Source organism: Phoca vitulina, unplaced genomic scaffold (genome assembly GCF_004348235.1).
Source record: "Phoca vitulina isolate PV1807 unplaced genomic scaffold, GSC_HSeal_1.0 scaffold6, whole genome shotgun sequence".
Taxonomy (NCBI): domain Eukaryota; kingdom Metazoa; phylum Chordata; class Mammalia; order Carnivora; family Phocidae; genus Phoca; species Phoca vitulina.
The window spans coordinates 22,414,697-22,423,430 of NW_022589709.1; positions in this window are offsets into that span (position 1 = coordinate 22,414,697).

The window sequence follows — 8,734 nt, forward strand, 5'->3', positions numbered from 1 at the left end:
TGTTATAAAGCAGATATAAAATATATTAATAAATTTGGTTCAACTTATGGATAAAGGTATTACATACATATACAGACACACAATTTACTGCTGGATTTTTATTGTTTTCATCAGACCTTAAATGATTTCATCTATGTTCTTTCAAAATACAGGTATTTCAGATGTTTATCACATGTTTTTATTTTAAGAAAATATCTGAAGCCATGTCATTCCATTCCTGAAATGATTAAAATTGGGTACCTCTTGAAAGCAGGACTGAGGACTAATAATGTGGCAGGAGATGAAAGAGAGATTTTTTTTAGTAAGTTTTGTGTCCAACTACACTTCTGTCATTTACTACATGTGTGATCATAGACAAATTATTTAATATCTCTTAACTATAGTTTCCTTTGTATAATATTGATAATATAGTAACTGCCTCATAGTTCTCCAAAATATTATGTTTTAGGCACATGGGGAATAAAATAAACCCATTCAGGTTAGAAAAATATGTACTTCAAAAGCCTAAGCAGAACAGTAATGGCCAATATGATGAATCACATTTTATAGTCCTATAATATACATGTGAAAAAAATCATTGATATATATGTACAAATTTACATATAATCATAAAACATCATCTATATTCATATACTTCTACATATTTTTCAATGCTCTTTAGTAATCTTACTCTATTTCAAAACCACTTTGCCTATAGGTAGAGGAAGTCTTTTAATTCCTATTTTAAAAAATTGAATCTTTAAAGGGGAAGCTAACTACTTTCCTAAAGTCATGTTTTAATTATGAATAATAGAAAAAAGATTTGAACCATGATTTCTTGACTCTAATTCAGCACTTTTTATAAAGTTTGTTTTTTATTAGTAGTAGTAGTAATTATGATTTCAGTTTGGCTTTTGCCCAAAAAATAAATACCACTATGGTGTCATAATTGAAATCATGATAGTGTATGAAACTACCCAGGGGAATATATTAAATGTACAAAAAAGAAGGCTTGAATCATGATCCTCAGGAAGACCAGCATTTAAAGAAAAAGCAGAACAGCATGCAAATGGAGAAGAAATGGCCAAAGAAAGAGGAAGCAAACCAAGGAAGTGAATGTAATGTCATAGAGGACAAAATATAGGAATCCTTTTTTTTTTTTTTTTTTTTTGAGAAAGAGCATGAGCACAGGGAATTGGGATTGGGGCAGGAAGGGACTGGACAGGGGGAGACAGAAAGAGAGAATCTTAAGCAGGCTCGGCTCCCAGCACAGAACTTGACACGGGGCTCAATCTCACAACCTGAGATCATGACAGCCGAAATCAAGAGTTGGATACTTAATTGACTGGGCCACACAGGCACCCCAGGAATCTTTCATTAAAAAAATAAAGTGGTCTAGGGCGCCTGGGTGGCTCAGTCGTTAAGCGTCTGCCTTCGGCTCAGGTCATGATCCCAGGGTCCTGGGATCGAGTCCCACATCGGGCTCCCTGCTCAGCAGGAAGCCTGCTTCTCCCTCTCCCACTCCCCCTGCTTGTGTTCCTGCTCTCGCTGTCTCTCTCTCTCTGTCAAATAAATAAATAAAATCTTAAAAAAAATAAAATAAAATAAAGTGGTCTAAAGGGTTCAATCACATTAAAAGAAAATGTGCATTGGATTTAGGAACAAAGAAATCACTGGTATTTTGGGCAAGAGAAATTTTAATGGGATGGCAGGAGCAGAAGATAAACTGTCATGAACTGAAGAGTGATTTGAAGGAGAGGTGGAATCATTGTTGATAAGAATTTCGTTTTCCAGGGCACCTGGGTGGCTCAGTTGGTTGGGCATCTGCCTTCGGCTCAGGTCATGATCCAGGAGTCCCAGGATTGAGCCTCGCATTGGGCTCCCTGCTCAACAGGGAGCCTGCTTCTCCCTCTCCCCCTGCTTGTGCGCGCTCTCTCTCTCTGTCAAATAAATAAATAAATAAAGTCTTTAAAAAAAAAGAATTTCATTTGTGAAGAAAGAATGTTGGGGAAGTAGCTAGGGAAGCATATAGGGCCATGGAGAAATTTGTTTTTGTGTTTTGTTTTAAATGGTAGAAACGTAAACAAATTTAAATGTAAATGAGAAAAAATCAATGAAGAGGAAAGGTCTGAAGATACAGGAAAACAAAATAACAGTGTAGAGGGAGGTGTCTAAGTCAGGGGGCATCCAGAATATAGTTGTCAGAGTATATCTTGTATAGATAGGTGATACCATTTCCACAAGCAGGAGAGAAGAAGAAAGGATGGTATGGATGCAAGTGTGTAGATTTTGTGGGGGAAGGAGTTTGCATAAGATGGATTTTATTAATTTTGAGAAATATTTGGGAAATGTAGAGGGATTAAAAATTTGAATCAAATGGAGACCACAGAAAATAGAAACAACAACAACAACCATAATTAATAATTGAGAAACCTAGAAGGATTCTCAGGTAGTATCAAGAATTGAATTATAATTGGAAGAATATAATATTAATTTCAGGGCCATTTAAAACTTCATAGTTTTGTAATTTTCTCCAGCAGCAATGAACAAATGAGTAGTTGGTATAGGAACAAAATCTTAAAAAAAAGAAAAAGAAAAGAAAAAGAAAAAGTACAAACTGACTGCCTATTGACATGTGCAAACACAATAAATTGGAAGGCTTTCAAAAATACCTCTATAACTCCTGATATTGAAAGTTCATCTAAGCAGCAGTTTTACTCATGTTAGACATGCTCCAAGCTATCAGAATTTCATTTATATAACCATTCTGAACAACTGAACGGGAAACTTAAATCTATAGTAACCAAATTGGTTCCAAGATCACATGAAAACCTATGAAAAGATAACCTGTCTTTTCTTCATAATAAGATATGAATTCTGTAAGTGCCCTAATAAAATTCCAACAGCATACTTTGCTTTGCAAATAGGGAAGTTGCTAAGGCCATGAGCCACACTGATTACCTGGTGTTACTCCTTAATGCTTTAAATATTTCAGGTTCTTCACATATGCTAGAACGTTTTGAAAATTTGACTTAAAGCAAACATGAATGCTGTTTTCAAAATTTAACACAGCATTTGGCAGCATTTTAGCATTTTCAAGTTTTAACACAGTTGATCACTCCCTTTTTGCACCTTGTTCTTTCACTTGCCTTCTCAGGTAATAACCTGTCCTGGATTTCCCCCTTAATTCCTGCTCTTTCTCCTTCCTGTTTGATTCTGCTTATCTACCTGTCTTCTAAATCCTGAGATTCTTCTCTACTTTTAATCCCTAGGTGAACTCACCCAATCTTATGTCTATAAATACTGTCTATTTGTTGATTAATCCCCAATCTATGCCATTAGCCTAGACTTTTCTTTTGAGCTCCAGATTTATATATCCAGTTATCTACTTGACATCTTTATGTATATTATCTAATAGACACCTAAAACTTAACCAAAACTAGCTCTTGATTCCTTCCTTCTACCACCACCACTCAAAGTAGCTTTAACCACAGATTTCCTCCTCTTAGTAAATGGCAACTTTATTCTTCCAGGTTTCTTGGGCCAAAGGTTCTTGAGACCTTCAAGACTCTGTGCTTTGTCTCCTACCCTTATCTCATCAGTCAACACATCCTGTTAACTAGGCCTATCTCATATTCATTCACTTCTCACCACCTCCACTGATACCACTCAAGCTCAAATCAAAGAAGTTCTTTCCAGTTTTTGTTGTTACAAAGAAAGCTACAATCAGATATTCTTTGAGAAGTCTCTGTCTACATTATGCTGATGTTTCTCTAGGGTGGATAACTAGTAGGGCAAATACTTAACGCTTAGTCATAAGGAATGGGTGTTTTATTTAGTAGATGTGGTATGATTGTCATTTGGAATATTTGTACCAATTTACACATCCTCCAGGGGAATGTTGAAATCACTTCCTGTGTCTTTTGGGATGGGTGAAAGCAGAATAGGGGTTGGGAAGGATGTCAGACTAGAAGAATTGGTAGGAGAGGAACAGAAACCTGGTATTATTATCAGGTCAAAGACAATTGTTCTTCAGTAAGTAAAAAGTCCTGATTATAAAAAATAAAGTTTCTGTTGTCAGAAATGGAGAAAGGATCTGTTTCCAGGTTGTTTCAATCAGAGGTATCTCTAGGATCTACTTAAATTTTGGAAGTACTTGGATATACATTGTATATTTTTTCACCTATGTCAGATATTGTGGATTAAAAAGATACTCCAGAAATCATGTGCTCCTTCACTTATCTTTCTTTATACAGTTAAGTTTCATGGTCAAATTGAATGTGAAAGTTTTTTCTGTGTATAAATTTAAAAATATTGACAGTACATTGCCAAGCTATCTATAAGTAAGGGAAAAAGAGGGTGTTAGAAATAATTTAGTATAGAATAAATGACATAATCAATAGTCATCCTCCTGACCATAAATGTATAACTTCCTTATTTTAATTGTTCCCTCACAGAGGTAATATTGCCAATCATCCTGACCCCTAAGGCATTTATTTAGTATTATAAGGGACTTAATGTAGTAGGTAATTATATGTAGGAATATATTCTGAAAAGTTCTGGCTCAGAAGTAAGGATGTATTCATGTAGTGAACATATTCATGCTAGTAAGGGGAAATGTTTATGGTGAATATAGAATACCTTAGATATTCCTGTCCGGAAAACATTATTAATCAGGGAATAAGCCTCATCAGAAGTGGGGAAATCAAGGTATCAAAGGCTTCTATCAGATTGAAATAAAGATGACTGCAGGGACAGGGCCCATGCTCTAAGCTGAGAGTCAAACCAGGCCATCACACCATTAACACAATATATTCCTCTCTTCCTTCAGATTCAATGAGTAGAAATTTTCTGAACAGGTCCAAAATGAGTAGAGGGGAGAAAATGAGAGATGGCCAGGAAGTGGGTGTGGGGTGTGGGTGGAAATAAAAAGAACAGTTTGGGTTTTTCCAAGTTTCATATATTCCAAATACTACATTATATTATTATATTATATCATATTATATTATATTATATTATATCACATCATATCCAATATTACATTATATGTTGTAGGTGTGGATTTCCATTTGGATCAAATACGAAGGCTGCAAAGAACAGACTATAGGTTGCCCAAGGAGAAGTAACTAGACCACCTCAATTAGTTCTGCACTAGCCTGGGACTTAGCTATGATAAAATAACTTAGAAACTATGGCAAGTTTGAGCCAGACTGAAAGCTAGTGGCAGAAAGGGAACCATGTACTCCTGTATACAACTGTCTTCAGGTACATGAGTTCCAAACCAGTCCTGGGCCGTTTTATGAAGTATGATGTCCCAGATAAATCAAAACAAGACTCACCTGAATCTAGCCAAATGTAGGTGATTCTGCAGTAGTCTTGTGGTCCTGAAGTTAGGGAGTCCTCATTGCTTCATAAGCCTATTCTTATAGCAATACAGATACCTAGCCATGATTCACTGGATTAACCCAGGGAAATTCAAACAGGATAGTGCCAAAGGTCTTCCAGAAGAGAAAGAGTGAATACATAAGAGTATAAAGTATTCATTGCTTCTGGTAGCAAAATGGACACCATTTCAAGTACTGCCTCACAGAGTATCTGGAATACTACACCAAATGAACAACTGCCATTTGCCTGTTCCTATCATTGCCAGTATTCTCTTTATACACCAGCTTCCCTTTCTACAGTACAGCTTTCACTTTAGTTTTTAGTTTTTCACTTTAGCTTCCTCATGGAGACTAGTTTTTTCTCCTAGCACCAGTGGGAATCACTAAAGAGAGAACCCTGGAAGGGGTATGAATCAATCTGTTAGAACTGACTTGAAAAACTAGACGGCCAAAGTAATATTAATAGTGGTTGATTTCTCTGGACAAGTGGACTTCATTCAGAGATATCATATTCCAGGCCTTTGACAAGGATGATGAATTTTACCCACCTTTGTGTTTCCACAGCAACTATTCACCGTCGTCGGTATGCCATTTTTCTAATCCACTTTATTTCCTCCTTTTAATTTTTTTACCTGAGTCTTTCTCTCTAAAAATTATAAGCCATGCCTGATTCATCTTTGAATCCAATATAGAACTGATATTGAGTCTTTCCCAGAGATAATTGCAGCAACCACACAACTGGGCATTCAGATATCCTGGGGTTTGTCCTGGTCCTTTCTCTAACAAGCCAGGCATTGTCGGGCAGATATCTGCACTGTTTCATACCACATATTCTTTTTACCTGTAAGATGAAGAGGTTGGACTACATAATTTAAAATTTTTCTTCCAACTTTACATTCTAAGATTTAATTCTTGAAAAATAAGTGTTTTGGACCAATTTGTGCTTTACTATGCATTAGCTAACAGTAATTTGTCTGCATTCATATGTGATATTATCCTTTCTTCTCCTTCAACTTAACAGAAAATGCTAGTTAAAAATAGAAAGAGAGATATCATTTAAATAAGTATGGATCATAAAACATTTCTTTAGAAAAAAAAAAGCTGAGACCTTGAAGAAGACATAGAGAAAATCTCATCTAATGTCTTCATGCTACAGATGTGGAAACTGAGCCAAGGGGAAGAATGTAAAGTGTCTGAGATTATGCCCCAAGAGAACTCAGCAGAACCTACTCTCCACCTACTACTTGTTTAATCATCCCATATTTGTGGCATATATTTGTAGGCAGCAGTGTCTTTAAGGAATTTGGAAGCAAAGAGTAGCCTATCAAGAGTTGCTCTTTTCTTTTGTCTTACTAGACTTGACTGCTCCTGCTAAGTAAACCGTAAACTGTTAATGTCCCTCTTATTGTTTCTCACTAGTTCGTGGTATACACTTGGTTAGAGATGTGGTTAGTTTAGCAGTAGCCTGGATGCCAATAATTTGGCTGCCAGCAGAGCATTTGTAACAACCTCTGTGAAGAGAGTCTAGTTCTTTCTTCTCTGGAATCAGGAAGGAGCATGACTTCTTGGCAGGAGAATTAACTCAGGTGTGGTGCAGCAAGCGGAAGCCTGGTCTGCTCTGGGCCCATTTGGAACTCTGTCTTGGTGAGAAAAGGCTTCAATACAGCATTGGGGAATGCTCAGGGTCAGATGCATCACCTTGCTCTCCACTTCACTCCCTACCTGCTGTAGAATGCCATGATTAGTACATTGGCAGGTTGGAAAGAACCTGGAGGACAACGATGGAGGAGCTGCTGTATCCCCCCCTTGGTGGGACTGGATATATGATGATGTGTGGCTCTGATCTTTTGTTCAAAGTGGATTTGGAAGGCACATTTGGCCATGAGAACTCAGAAGTTATAATGAAAATGCTTTTAAACTGAAAAGCTATGTGTGTGTGTGTGTGTGTGTGTGTGTGTGTACATATATATGTATATATGTATATAAAATAACTTTCTGGCATTTTACATTTATTATTTCTTCTAATCATAACAAGTCTTATTATCATGGCACTTCTGTACCCTCATGGTGGTAGGGAATTGAAAGAAACCTAGGTATGTCCATTTTTAGGGAAATGGCTAAGTAATATGTGGTAGACACATACCATAGGAGAAAAAATGAACTTGACACATACAAAATTCCATAGGGAGATCCCCAAAACAAAGTAAACAAAAAAGAGAGAATAAGTTTACAGCACAGTATCACCTGCATAAAATAAACACTGTGATTACAAATACTATATCCAAAGACACATGCATATTGAAAACCAAATATCAAATCCATTAGAGGGGATGCCTAAAGGGAGGAGTGGCTGGCGTGAGAAGTGGAATTGAAAGTAACAAAATAATAATAAAGAGAAAAGCCTTGTATGGAATGATAATGATAGTTTACAATAAGCTGAGGGCTAAATTGACTCAATTCTCTGCAAATTCAAAAATCATTTTAAAATGCCGTGGGCCATAATTAAAATAATACATGGGGTACAGATAAAGTTGTACATAAAAAGAATTTACAGCCTTAAATTTTATGGTAGAAAATAACTCTTAAAATTAATAATATCCTGCACAAGAAGTTAGAAAATAAAAAAGAAAATATACCAAAAGAATAAAAAGAATGAAAATAAGCAGCATAAATTAATTAGAGTATATATAGACTAGACTGTAAACAAAGCCAAAAGCTGGTTCTTTGATAAAGACTAGTAAAATTGACACATTTTTCGCTCTATGGACCAAGAAAAATTTAAGAAAAAAGCACAAATAAATAATAATAGACATGAAAATGGAATATAACTACAGATTTAGCAGATTTTTATTTTTTGTTTTTTTTTTTAAAGATTTCATTCACTTATTTGTCAGAGAGAGAGAGAAAGAGCGAGAGGGAGAGAGAGAAGCAGACACCCCACGGAGCAGGGAGCCTGACGTGGGGCTCAATCCCAGGACCCTGGGATCATGACCTGAGCCGAAGGCAGACGCTTAATGACTGAGCCACCCAGGTGCCCCAATTTAGCAGATTTTAAAAAATAAATAGAGGATAGGGGCACCTGGGTGGCTCAGTTGTTAAGCCTCTGCTTTCGGCTCAGGTCATGATCCCAGGGTCCTGGGATCAAGCCCTGCATGGGGCTCCTTGCTCGGTGGGAAGCCTGCTTCTCCCTTTCCCACTCCCGCTGCTTGTGTTCCCTCTCTTGCTGTGTCTGTCAAATAAATTAAAAAAAAAAATCTTTAAAAATAAATAAATAAACAAAAAAATAGAGGATAATATGAAAATACTCTGCATGTGTTTTCCTCCATGCCTGCCCCACAGCCCTTTTTCCTTTCCTCCAGCTGCTGATGCTT